The sequence below is a fragment of the Chrysochloris asiatica genome, unplaced genomic scaffold (genome assembly GCF_000296735.1).
Source record: "Chrysochloris asiatica unplaced genomic scaffold, ChrAsi1.0 scaffold00002, whole genome shotgun sequence".
NCBI lineage: Eukaryota > Metazoa > Chordata > Mammalia > Afrosoricida > Chrysochloridae > Chrysochloris > Chrysochloris asiatica.
The window spans coordinates 13,757,215-13,772,539 of record NW_006408520.1 but is presented as its reverse complement, the minus strand read 5'-3'; positions in this window follow the sequence as shown (position 1 = coordinate 13,772,539).

The window sequence follows — 15,325 nt, the reverse complement described above, 5'->3', positions numbered from 1 at the left end:
CCTAGTTCTTTTGAACTGCTTCACACTTTAATACCCAAGTTACAAATCTGAATCTTCATGGTCAGTGACCATTCTCTCCAGCACTGCTATTGCCATGACCAGTATATCTGACATTTATATCACTATTTCTAACTGATGTCAAAACTCTAGTTGTGTGTAAAACTGAGAGTTGACTATATCACCTCCTACTGGTGATCCTACTCATGTCTAATGTTGCCACCACTACTGCTGATCTTTGTCACTTGACCTAGATCTCAGTGATATCTCTAGTGAGGAGAAAGAATATTCATTCTCTCAGAAATATATTTAGTAAAAGGATGTCTATAACACATGACTATTAACCTTTAAAAATAATGTTTTTTCCATTCAATTCACAGGCTGACTTAACCAGTAGAGTGTTCCAGTATTTGCCACACTCCTTTTCAAAGACCTTTGACTACAATTGATCATCAATCTACATTTTCCTTTATGAGAAGCTATCTATCAGAACTCTACTATACCTTTTCCTTCAGCTTACCATATTTTTCTACCACTCGCCTATCAGTTTCTTGTACTGTGGTGGCTTGCATGTTGCTGTGATTCTGGAAGCTATGCCACTGGTATTTTAAATACCAGCAGGGTCACCCAAAATGGACAGGTTTCAGCTGAGCTTCCAGATGAAGATAAAGCAGGAAAAAGGAGAGACAGACTATCTCCAAACATTTAATCACTGAAAACCTTATGAATAACAGTGGAACATTGGCAGCACAAGGATATTGAATATTAAAACATGATGAAAAACAGCAGAATATTGTCAGATAGTACCCGAAGAAGAGCCCCGCAGGTTGAAGTACACTCTAAATGCAACTGGGGAATAGCTGCCTGTTCAAAGTAGACTTGAATGTGATAACATGAATAGAGTAAAGCCTTCAGAACCTTAACTTGCTGTTGGGGCACAACTCAAAATGAAAAGACATAGTTGTAAACATCCATCAATAATAAGAACATGGATTATACCAAGTATTAATCTAGGAAAATTTCAAGTTGTTAAAAGTAAAATGGAATGCATAAATATCAATATACTAGGCATTAATGAGTTGAAATGGACTGGCATTGGCCATTTTAAATCTAGTAGTCACATGGTTTGCTATGCCTGGAATGACAAATTGAAGAGGAATGGGGTCCCATTCATAATCAAAAAGAACATTTCAGGGTCTGTCTTGAAGTACAACACTGTCTGTGATAAGATGTGCTGTAGGTAAATACACAGACTGCAAAGCCATTTGAACTGCAAGGTCGGTGGTTCAAGCTCACCAGCTGCTCCTTAGAAACCTTATACAGGGTTGCTATGGGTCAAAATTCACTTGACAACACTTAACAACAACAACAAAACAAGGAAGACCAGTTAATACCATTATTATTCAAATTCACAAACCTACCACTAGTGGTTACAAATAGGGCTGCTAACTTCAAGGTCCGCAGTTCGAAACTACCAGATGTTCCATGGGAGAAAGAAAAGGCTTTCTGCTCCCATATAGATTTGCAGCTTCGGAAACCGTTGGCAGGGTCACTATGAGTCAGAGCCAACTCCACAGTACTTAACAACAACAACTACTAAAGAGAGTGATGAAGAAATTGAAGAATTCTACCAACTTCTTCAGTTTGAAATCAATCAAATATTCAATCAACAAGAATCAAGAATTACTAGGAATTGGCATGCAAAGATTGCAAACAATTAAGAAGGATCAGTAGTTAGAAAATATGGCCTTGGTTATAGAAACGATGCTGGAGATAACGTGATAGAATTTTGTAAAACAAATGACTTATTCATTGCAAATACCTTTTTAAACTTCAAGAAAAAATAACTATACATATGGACATCACCAAATGGAACACACAGAAATGAAACTGACTACATGTGTGGAAAGAAACAGTGGAAAATCTTCATATCCTCAGCCAAAACAAGGCCAGAGGCAGACTGTGAAACACACCATCAATTGCTCATATGCAGGTTCAGGTTGAAGCTAAAGAAAATTAAGACAAGTCCACAAGAGCCAAAATATGACCTTGAACATATCCCACCTGAATTTAGAGATCATCTGAAGAACAGATTTGATGCATTTGACACTAAAGACCGAAGACCGAAAGAGTTGTAGGACAATATCAAGAATATCATACAAGAAAGCAAAAGATCATTAAGAGTACCAGAAAGAAAGAAAAGAACAAAATGGATGTCAGAAAAGACTCTGAAACTTGCTAGAGATGCTAGTATAGAGATGCTAAAGCAAAAGGAAGAAATGAGGAGGTAAAAGAGCAGAATAGAAGATTTCAAAAGCCACGTTGAGACGGCAAAGTCAAAAAGTATAATGAAATATGCAAAGACCTGCATGGAGTTAGAAATCCAAAAGGGAAGAACATGCTTAGTATTCCTGAAGCTGAGAGAACTGAAGAAAAAAATCAACTTGTAATATTGAAGGATTCTATGGGCAAAATATTGAATGATAACGAAAGCATAAAAAGAAGATGGAAGGAATACAGAGTCACTGCACCAGAAAGAGATGGTTGATGTTCAACCATTTGAAGAGGTGATACATGTTCAAGAGCTAATGATACTGGAGGAAGAAGTCCAAGGTGCATTGAAGGCACTGGCAAAGAACAAGTCACCAAGAATTAATAGAGTACAATTTGAAATCTTTCAACAAACTGATGTGGCACTGGAGGCACTCACTCAAGAAATTTGGAAGACAACTACCTGACCAACTGATTGGAAGAGATCTTTATTTGTGCTCATTCCAAAAAGAAGTAACCCAACGAAATGTGAAACTCATCTGACAATATCATTGATATCCCATGCAAGCAAAATTTTGCTAAAGATATTTCAAAAATGGCCACAACCATACATTGACAAAGAACTTCCAGAAGTTCAAGCTGGATTCAGAAGACAATGTGAAATTAGGGATATCACTGTTGATGTCAGATGAGTCTTGGCTGAAAGCAGAGAATACCAGAATGTTGTTTACCTGTGCTTTATTGACTACAATGAAAAGCTTTTAATTGTGTGGATCATGACAAGCTATGGACAACATTGCAGAGAATGAGCATTCTGGAACACTTAATTGTGCTCTTGAGGAACCTGTACATAGACCAAGAGGCAGTTGTTCAAACAGAACAAGGGAAAACTGAATGGTTTAAAATTAGTAAAGGTGTGCACCAGAGTTGTATTCTTTCACCATATTTACTTAATCTATATGCTGAACAAATAATTTGAGATGCTGGATTATATGAAGAAAAATGTGACATCAAGATTTAAGGAAGATTCTAACCACCTGTGATACGCAGATGGTACAATCTTACTTGCTGAAAGTGAAGAGAACTTAACATACTTACTCATGAAGATCAAAAAGCACAGCCTTCAGTATGGATTGCACCTCATTGTAAAGAAAACAAAACTCCTCACCACTGGACCAATAAACATTATCTGTATAAATGGAGGAAAGAGTGAAGTTATCAAAGACTTAATTTTGTTTGGATCAACCATCAACACTCATGGAAGCAGCAGTCAAGAAATCAAATGATGTATTGCATTAGGCAAATCTACAAGACCTCTTTAAAGTGTTGAAGAATAAACATGTCACTTTGAGGACTAAGGTACACCTGACCCAAGCCATAGCATTTTCAATAACCTCATATGCACACAAAATTTGGACAGTAAATGAGGAAGACCATAGAAGAATTGATGCGTTTGAGCTATGGTGTTGGAGGAGAATATTGAAAGTACCATAGATTGCCAAAAGAATAAACCAATCTGTGTTGTAAGAAGTACAGCCAGAGTGCTCCCTGGAAGCCAGGATGGCTGACTTCGTCTTTCATACTTCAGATATATTTTCTGGAGGAACCCGTCTCTGGAGAAGGATATTATGTTTGGTAAAATGGAAGATAGGAGAAAAAAAGGAAGACCCCCAGTGAGATGGATTGACACAGTGGCAGCAGTGATGGGCACAAATGTAGCAACTATTCTGAGGTTGGTGTAGTGCTGTGGATTAATACACTAGACTGCAAAGTCAGTTTGAATTTCAATGTCGGTGGTTCAAGCTCACTAGCTGCTCCTCGAAAAAAAAACCTATACAGGGTTTTTGTGGGTCAGAACAGACTTGACGGCACTTAACAACAACAACAACATTGTGAGGTTGACGCAGGACTGTATTCTGTTCTGCATTAGGTCGCTATGAATCAGTACCTACTCTATGGCACCTAGTAACAACTATATTTTTACTTAAATAGCACAGTTATACTTTTTGGACAACCTCAGCTTCCCCAACCCACCCCAAAGTGTTTTTGTAAGCACACTGTGCTAATATTTCAAAGTGGGTATTGGGCGGGGCAAGTGTTCGTTGCATAAAAATAAGATAGTCTAGCAGACACAAAAGAAAAGAAGAGGGAGTATACTTGCCCTTTTTCTCTTAAGATAATTCTCACTAATATGTAAATGTTGTTGTCAAGTGCCATCAAGTCGATTCCGACCCACAGCGACCCTGTATAGGGTTTCCAAGGAGCAGCTGGTGAGCTTGAACTGCCAACCTTGCAGTTCAAATGGCTTTGTAATCTGGTGCATTGACCCACAGCGCCACACCAGGACTCCCTATATAAATATCTGAGTACAAATAGACATTAGTAAAATAGCACTACTTACCTCCACCCTACATTATTCAAAAATTGAATGGTACTTCCAATGTCCAATTAAATATGCTAAATTTATTGCTACTGGGAGCTCTGATAGCATAGTGGTTACGAATCGGGTTGTGAACATTAAGGTCAGTGGTTCGAAACTACCAGCCGCTCCGCGGGAGAAAGATGAGGCTTTCTACTCCCGTAAAGATTTACACCCTCGGAAACCCTGTACAGCGTCTCTATGGGTCGACACTGACTTGATGGCACTTAACAACAACAACAATGTCTAAAAATATCTTCACTGTCCTTTACTCTTGTTCATAAATGACTTCTTCACATCTTCAGAATTTCATAACTTGCATTGTAATACTATCTTTAGAGAAAATACTATCCTTAGAGAAAGTATTTCACAAACATCATTTTGCATGTAAACAAATAGTTGGAATATTTTAAATTGTGAAGGAGAAGTGCTGTTGAGAAGGCATATTGTTGTTTTTCTCTGTCTTCACAAATAGAAACAGCTGCGAACCGCAAGGTCAGCAGTTCAAAACTACCAGCTGTTCCGCCGGAGAAAGAGGAGGCATTCTGCTCCCGTAAAGATTTACAGCCTTGGAAACCCTGTACAGGGTCACTATGAGTCGAAACCTACTCCACGGCACATAACAACAACAACAACAACTGTAATATTCAAGTCAATCAAAATAGTAAACATTTAATTGATTAGTTTCAAATAAACATAAGGATTACTATTTTTCATTTTGTCAACTTTATTTTAAAATTTCACACCTGACTGATTCCTAATTCTATAGTTCATCATTTGCTCTGATACAATATGTTGAGTAATTTAGATAATAAAAAATAAAACTTATCTAAATTTCTCAAAGCATTTCATATTCAGAGGCAGGTATCAGCTTTATGATCAAATTTGGACAATAATTTATCCTATTTAAAAACAGAAAAAATACTGACACTATTTAAGTCGTGAACTTTCTGCCAGCAAGCTGATTACAATTCACAGCTACCTGTATAGGGTTTTTGATGTTGTAAATCTTCATAGGAGCTGAAAGCCTCATCTTTCTCCTCAGGAGCAGCTGGTGGGTTTGAACTGTTGATCTTGTGGTTGGCAGTCCATTGCTTATCCCATAGTGCCATCAGGGTTCCTTTAAATAGCAAATCACAGTTTAAAATAAGTTTAGATTTTCTTTCAGTGAGTGCTTCCTGGAATTTTTCTTTGCTGGTCAGGTTCTAGTGTAGATGTTTAGTCCTATCACAGATGTTCTTAAGATATGAGGCCAAAAATCTGGTGGGGAAGATAAGGTGAGATTTACACTTAAGCATCCCAACAGTTCTCTATTACCCAGGATTTTGTATGGTTGCATTTTTTTGTTATCCATATCTTCTGAATAGTTGTACAAAACAATTCTTAGAAGATGTAGATGTCTCTTTCAATGTTTGGCATTAAGATTACTGAAACTTACTGACAATTGGGATACCTGTTTTGCAACAGCCACAGTGAATTCGTTAACACACACACACACAGGAATAAGTCCTGCAAGAATAAGTCTTGCCCTTTTCAATGCTACTTCCATGACAGATGTTCCTTCAAGCTGTGAATGTTGGTATTGATCATTATGAGAACATGACACTGAATATAGGTCAGTGGCAGGATTAGTTGCCCACACCAGGAGATAAATGACTTGGTGAACAGGATTTGATAGAGATAGTATGGATTGTGAAAACCCTCATGCTGGGATCCATATAAGGTTCTGAAACTAAAAAGCAGATAAAACAAGGCAGCAGGGAGACAGGGTAAAGGTACAGGAATTTCAGAAGCTCAGGGTGTGGGAGGGTACCACATGGTGTAGCTCTCCTTTAGCAGCTGAGATTTTCCGTGGGTCCCACAGCTCCAGATGACTTTCTTGGTGAAAATGTGGGGTAACTCTCAGAATTTAGATTTGTTAGAAACTTCATTGCTGTTAGTTGCTCTTGGCTCCGGTGGACTCTGACTCCTGGTGATTCCATCTGCAGTAGAACAACACATTGCCAAGTCCTACGCTCATTTCATGATTTCAGTCCATTGTTACAGGCGCTGTCAGTCTTTTACTGTAGGTCTCATCTTCCAGCACTATATCAGTAATATACTGCTGTGATCCATAGCTTTCACTGGCTAATTTTTGGAAGCAGATCACTAGACCTTTCTTCCTCATCTTAGTCTGGAAGCTCCCTTAAAACCTATTCACTCTGTGTGAACCTACTGGTATCAGAAATACAAGTAACTCTCAGCATCACAACACAATGCAAACCACCGCTATAAACTGACAGACACACAGTGGGTGCAGAAACATAAAAAAAAAAAAAAAAAAAAAATCCATTGCCAGTGAGTTGATTCAAACTTAGAGGACACAGCAGAACTGCTCCACAGGGTTTTCAAGGCTAGAACTTTAAACAAGAAGACTTTACTGAAGCAGAATGTAATTAGCAAGGTAGCTTAACAAACATTAACATCTTCGGACCTCAATTTTTTCATCTCTAAAATGAAAGCCTCTAGTCCTTTCCCAGTTCTAATTGTTCTTCTAATTTCTCTGTTTCAATTTCACCTGATAACAAAGCAAAATGCAAAATATACCTCCTAGTATTGTTGCATTTTTAATGCTGATATTTCCTGAATATTTTTTAATTAATAGACTGAAAAAAATAAAATGGTAGAAGTTTCCTTCTTGGACTCATCTGAATATCATTAAATCTACTGGTCTTATCAAAGCAAACAATGACAATTGCTCCAAAGACTTCTTTTTGGAGTCACTCACAAATGAACACATTTTATTTTAATAGAAAACAAGATCATTTTAATTGCCTAAGCTAGGTACTTTTATTTTGTTTTATGTGTGCAGTCAGAACCAGACCCTTGTGGATAATGTTAAAAGATGGATATTCTTTTCCCTGAGCTTTTTTCTTTTTTGTGTAAATTACAACAATTGCTTGGGGGATTGGGCATTTGGACAAGCCATAAAATAATCAAAAATTTAATGCTGTTTGGTGGCAGCCTAGGACTCCTTGAATTAGTGGCTAGATTAACCATTCACAGGTATAAGCATTCCGTTCCTAGCTGGATTTAATAGTTCTGGTCATTTGGGAAAATAAATTCTCTTGGTTGGTTCAAGAGCTTAACAGAATAATTTCTTGGATGTATAAAAGTGACCCTAGTACTCATAACTAGGTTTTCTTTAAGCCCAATCCTATTTCTACACTCTGCCAAAATAACAAGTATAAAGGTGAATTATTTATTACCTTTTACTACAAAAGAGCTATTCCAAACCCAAAGCATTTAGCTGCCTTTATCAATTTGTATTGTGTGTTTATGTATGTTTCCAGCTACAATCTTAAATTGCTAAACCTGAATGACTTTCTAGACAGGTGTTATTGTTACTGTCAAGTCAGCTCTTTCTTATAACAACCCTATGTACAATAGAACAAACCACTGCCGAGTGCATCAATATCACAAATGCTATGTTTGAGCCTATTATTGCTGCCCCTGTATCAATATATTTCATTGGAGTCACCCACTTTTTTGCTGACCCTTTACTTTACCAAGTATGATGTCTTTCTCTAAGGACTAGCCCCTCCTGACTAGTTCAAAGCACTTGAGATAAAGTCTCACCACCCTTACTTCCAAGGAGCAAACTGGCTGTCCTTCTTCCAACACAGATTAGTTTATTCCTCTGGCAATCCATGGCATTTGGAATATTCTTCACCAACACTACAATATAAATACATGAATTCTTCTCCAATCTTCCTTAACCATTGTACTACTAATATATGCATTTGAGATGATTGAAAATAGCATGACTTGAATCAGGCACACCTTAATTCTCAAAGTAACATCTTTGCTCTTTAGCACTCTAAAGAGGTCTTTTGCAATAAATTTGCCCAGTGAATTATGTCCTTTGATTTCTTGACTGCTGTTTCCATGGGCATTGATTGTGGATCTAAGCAAAATGAGATCCTTGCTATCTTTTATCCACTTATCATGATGTTGTTGAAAATTGTTATCTCAGGAAAACTATCATTAGCATACATTCTTGAAGCTCATTCAAATAACAAATGCCTTAGGTTTGATTTTGGCCAAGGTTCCTGGATTTCAAATCTCAGGTAATACAATCAGGTAGTTCAATCTCTCCTTCTCTTTTATCTTAATTGTTTTAAATCCATCCTGTCATTTGAACATTTCAAACTCAATTTTATGAGTGAAATAATGTCACAATACATTATGCTAATTGTTGTTGTTGTTAAGTGCCATCGAGTTGGTTCCAACCCATAGCAACCCTTTATAGGGTTTCCAAGAGACAGCTGGTGAGCTTGAACTGCTGACCTTGTGGTTCAAACTGAGTTTGTAGTCCACGCATGAACCCACAGTGCTGGGACATTATGCTAATGGATCTAATTAATTCCCGGGAAAGCTTTCCTGTGGACTATGATAAATTATACTAAAGCCTCAAGTTCTCAATGGTGAGTAAACTTTTTTTCCCCCCCATCTTCACAGATGACTGGGAATCCCCTTTTTTATTTTTTAGTTTTTTAGTTTTTATTGTGACTTGAGTAATAGTTTGCATGGGAGAACATCAGTTTTACACTCATAGTTTCATTGCAATGATTGCAATCCCCTCCGTGCATATCATCATTCAACAGTATTTGCTTCTATTCTCTCTGGGTTGTTTTTGTTGTTGCTTTTGTTTTTTGGGGGGGGGCTGGGGGGGATGAGGGGGGATGTACACAAAAACACTCAGGAATATATAATCATTAAACAACCAAAGGGCACATTTTGTGTGCCTTCCTCCTGGCTGCCAGCACACAGCCTTTCTCTTTCCATGAGTCTAGAGTCCTCAGCTGCTCTATTTCTCCATGTCCTCTTCTCTGTCTCCATTTCTAATATTGCTGCTTCTCTGGATAGGGTTCCACATTCTGCTTGTGTTCTTCTCCCTTGATGGTCTTAGAACTGAACAAACATTTTAAAATTTATGTTTATAATTGTTGCTGTATTTTTTTCCTATGTCATAAAGCTAGTGAGCACACTTTAAAAAAAAAAAAATTATTCTTGTTGCTGTTGAGAACATACACAACAGAACATACACCAATTCAAAATTTCTGCATTCAGTAACACTGATTACATTTTTTGATTTGTGAATAGTGCAACCATTTGCTCTCTTTTTCCAAGTTTTCTCTCCCTATCAACATAAACTCACTACCCCTATGTTTCCTGGCTAATCTCTTGAGTTGTTGTCAGTGTGATACCATATATATAGTTCTTCAAGGAGCAAGTGGTTTAGCGTTGGATGCTAATTAAAAAGACAGTGCTCAAACCTACCAGTTGCTCCATGGGAGAAAGATATGGCAGTATGACCTATGGAGCAGATCCTCTCTGTACTATTAGGTCACTGTAAGTCTGAATCAACTTGGTGGTACTGGATAGATAGTTCTTAAAAGAGCATAATGCTCAAGGAAGGCATTCTTTTCTAGTTAAGATAAATAATTGCTAGGCTTTAAGATGACTTTGGGGAATATTTTTGGTGAGCATATTTTAAGGGCTCCAGATTTTTCTACATTCTCAATTAAACTGCTAGTATCAAGATGTGTTGCTGTTGTTCAGTGCCATTGAGTCAGTTTCAACTCTTAGCGAACCTGTGTACGGTTTTCAAGGACTGGTAAGTTAGAAAGCACCAACCTTGGGGCCAGTAGTCCAGTGCTTATCCTACAATGCCACAATTACAGGCAAGTATGAAAAACTCAGTAATTAATGGTTATGATTATGAGTTTGTCTAGAAATCTAGCTGCCATGAAACTATAACTAAACCCTATTGAAAAAAAATCCTTGTAAAATATTGCAATTTCCTACTATATGATAGTCAAAATATAATAATTTTTAAAAATAATATGAAATTTAGAAGACTCCAATAATCAACTTGAAACTATAATGAATACTTATTTTTTCCCAGAAATAAAATCCAAACAGTGATTCTCAGTGTTACCAGTTCTTAATGTGCTTTAGTCAGTACATTAAACATACTATGTTCTGTAAGGCTAACGATACTTTAGGCAAGAAGACCAAATGTTCCAGCTTGATCAGAGAAGCTATTGGAAATGGATAGCTTTCTCAAGAAAGTAATAAAATCTAGCCCTTCCACAGAATGTAGTGCAATGTGACGAAGTTCCTAGATTGGATGCCATATGGCCTGGGTTGGAATTCTGGCTCTGATATTAACTAAATATAGAATATTTTCTCTCTCTGAGTTTTAGTTTTATCAATTGGACATCATTATATCTACCTCAAAATGTTGTTAATAGGATATCAATCAGAAGCATAACAATTTATGTCATAAAGTAGGCATTCACAGGTTATTTCTAACTTCGCCAAGAGCCTTTTCAGCTCCTCTACTTCACAGGATCTTTCTCTTTATGCTTCAGTAGAATTTCTTATCTGCATATCACAATTTGTAACACAATCAGATACTGCTTGATAGCAGTAGTCCTCTATTTTCTGTGACTATATCTTGTCTTCCTGAAAATATGTTAATTTCTTGGAGATCAGGAACTCATCTTACGCTTTTTCTGCTCTACACTTCTCCCATTCTAATAACAATACCTGATAAAATGTACCAAAATATTTGTTGAATTGAATCACAATATTTACTTATCCTTTTTTCTCCCTATTCTTGCCATGTGTTTATGGCTCCAGGTTAAAATTTAAAGTATGTGATATAGCGTTTTCAATGATAAATTATATACAATTGAGCACCAGGTAATTTAAAAAGCAAAAGTGTATTTGCAAGAAAATACAATTTGTTGTTTGTGGCATAGTACTCCATATGATTATCTGAGTCAAAATATCAATAGCATAAATGCAGAATTGGAATCCTGGTGTGGCACTATGGGCTAATGCGTCAAACTGCAAAGTCATTTGAACTACAAGATTGGTGGTTCAAGCTCACCAGTTGCTCCTTGGAAACCCTATACAGGGTCGCTATGGGTCGGAATCGACTCAACGGTACTTAACAACAATACAGAATTAATAGTCTATGGAATGGTCAACACAAGCCACTTAACAACTGACTTCACAATAAAGAATTTCAGTTGTTGTTAGGTGCCCTCAGGTTAGTTACAACTCATGGATACCCTGTGTACAATAGAACAGAGCACTGCTCAGTCCACAGTCCACCACCATCCCCAAAATCACTGCTATGTGTGAGAAGTTGTAACTACTGTGTCAGTCCATCTCATTGATAGGCTTCCTCTTTTTCACTGACCCTCTACTTTATCCAATTATTTAGTGATGTTATAACATAAATACCAAAAGTGAATGGTTTTAATAAACAGACATTTATTGCCCCACAATCTAGAGACTAGTCCAAAATCAGAGTGCTGTTTCCATAGGAAGGTTTTATCTCTCTGTGGGAAAGACCCTAATCTCCCACAACTATCTGTATGCCCAGGATTCTTTGTCGATCTCCACTTGCCTTGGCATCAACCTTTTCTTGGATCTAGGATCTTCACACTGCAAAGGTACAAAGGGTGTACTCCATTCCTGGCTCTTCTTTCTTGGTGGCAGTATGCCTCTATGTTCTCTGCTCAGCTCTCTATCCTTTTATATCTTATAAGTGCTATGGAAGGAGATAGTGGAAAAGCTCTGTATCATCAGCCAAAACAAGGCCAGGGGCAGACTGTGGAACAGACCATCAATTGTTCATATGTAAATCCAGGCTGAAGCTACAGAAAACTAAAACAAGTCCATGAAAGCCAAAATATGACATTGAATAATATATCCCACCTGAACTTAGAGATCATCTGAAGAATAGATTTTATGCATTAGACACTAAAGACTGAAAACCAGAAGAGTTGTGGGATAGCATCAAGAACTGTTAGGAGCAGCTGAGCCAAAGGTCTCTCACTTGGGGGTAGTTTAACTGAAAGATTGCAACTAAACAGTTGTGGTCCAGAAACTCAGGCTGCTTCCAAGTCAAAGTTCCTGCCCCCACCCTGCCCCTGAGGAACTTGTAGGGCTGCCTCATGGGAAAGGGAACTTGCAAGGTCTTTCCTTATATCTAGCTATGTCCTTCGGTTCAGCCTGTGCAACATTCTAGCCACCCTAATCAATATTACAGCTAGCTACCACAAGTTACAATTTTTCTGGTAAAGTTCTACTTACTGCTCGATACTTCAGTACAAGATGTTCTTGTACTCCTTACCCTCCTTCAATCACCTTCCCTTGAGCTTTGTATAAAATAAACTCACTGCCTTGGTCAGTGTTGCAGTATTTCCATCAGAGTGCCGCATCCCACCTGGTCTCAACTATTCTATATTTCAAATGTGTTTTGTGTCTTTCTTTTATTTCTTATCTCCTATCATCCATACTCGGGTTTAATCTCTCCATGCAGGTCACAAAGATAAGCCAGTTGTCAGATGTAGCAGTTGGCCCCAATTGTGTTGGCTCCAGCAGTTGTGTTGACTCCAGCAAAGAACCTCATACAGGGAGAGAAAAGGGTCATTAAGAAGACAAGAAGAAATGAAAAGACCAAAATGTATGTCAGAAGAGACTCTGAAACTTGCTTTCCAGCATAGAGAAGCTAAAGCAAATGAAGAAGTGAGGAGGTACAAAAACTGAACAGAAAATTTCAGCCAGCTCTAAAAGACAAAGTCAAATATTATAGCAAAATGTGCAAAGACCTGGAGTTATAAAACAAAAATGGAAAAACATGCTCAGTATTTCCCAAGCTGAGGGAACAAAGAAAAAATTCAAACCTTAACTTGCATTTTTGGAAGATTCAATGAGCAAAATATTGAATGATACAGAAAACATCAACAGAAGATGGAAGAAATACACAGAGTCACTATATCCAAAGGAAATGGTTGATGTTCAACAATTTCAAGAGCTAACATATGATCCTAAAGGAAGAATTTCAAGGGGCATTGAAGATATTGACAAAGAACAAGGCATTGGGAATTGATGGAATACAAACTGAAATCTTTCAACAAACTGATGTGGCACTGGAGTCACTAACTAATCTATGCCAACAAATTTGAAACACAACTACCTGGCCAACAGACTGGAAGAGATTCATATTTGTGCTGATTCCAAAGAGAGGTGACCCAACAGAAAGCAGAAATCATGGGACAATATCATTGATATCCCATGCGAGTAAAGTTTTACTAAAGGTAATATGAAAATGGCTGCAACAATACATTGACAGAGAACTTACAGAGGTTCAAACCAGATTCAGAAGAGGATGTGAAATGAGGGATAACATTGCTGACATCAAATGAGCCTTGACTAAAAGCAGAAAATACCAGAAAACTGGTTATTGACTATGCAAAGGTTTTTTTTTATTGTATGGCTCATAGCAAGCTATGGACAACATTGCGAAGAAGGAATATTCTGGAACACTTAATTGTGCTCATGAGGCACCTGTAGGTAGGTCAAGAGGCTGCTGTTCTAACAGAACAAGGGAACACCAAATGGTTTAAAATTGGGAAAGGTGGATGCCAGGGCTGTATGCTTACCCCATAGTTATTCAATCTGTATGCTGAGTAAATAATCTAAGAAGCTGGATTATATTAAGAAACACGTGGCATCAGGAATAGAGGAAGACTCATTAACAACCTGCAATATGCAGCTGATACAACCTTGCTTGCTAAAAGCAAAGAGGGCTTAAAATACTTTCTAATGAAGATCAAAGACAACATATAAGGGTTGCATCTCAATGTAAAGGAAACAAAGGTTCTCACCACTTGACCAATAAAACAATATCCACATAAATGAAAAAAAGATTGAAGTTGTGTAAAACTTCATTGTGCTCTGATCAGACAACAGCACTCACAGAAGCAGCAGTCAGGAAATCAAATGACATGTTGCATTAGGTAAATCTGCTGCACACAACTTCTTTAAAGTGTTCAAGAGCAAAGATGTCAGCTTGAGGACTAAGGTGCACCTGACTCAAGTCATGGTATTCTCAATAATCTTATAATTATGCAAAACTTGGACAGTGAATAAAGAAGTTCATAGAAGAATTGATGCATTTGAATCATGGTATTGGAGGAGAACATTGAAAGTATCATGCGCTGCCAAAAGAACCATTAGATCTGTGTTGGAAGAAGTACAGCTAGAATGTTCCTTGGAAGTCAGGATTGCCAGACTTCATCTTTCATACTTCAGACTTACTATCAGAAGGGACCAGTCACTGTAGAAGGATATCATGCTTAGCAAAATGGAGAGTCAGAGAATTAACAGAAGACTCTCAAAGAGATGGATTGGAACAGTGGTAGCAGTAATGGGCTCAGGATTATCAGTGATTGTGAGGAGGTCCAGAACTGGGCAGTGTTTCATTCTGTTGGCATAGGGTTGCTATGTGTCAGTTTCAATTGAATGTCACCTAACAACCACAACAAAGTGCTGTTTTCCAAATCACAGGAAAACTCCCCTTACATTAGACCAGGGATGTGATGGAATTATAGGAATTGCATCCTACCTTTAATCCTTTTTCTGGTTTATCACATCTGATAACACCAAGTGGGACCATCACAGAATTGTCACATTACATGATTACATGTTTGCCAAACCACTGAGAATCATGGCTCAGCCAAGATGACACATATGTTGGGGGGCACAATTAAATCCTTGACACCAAGCATG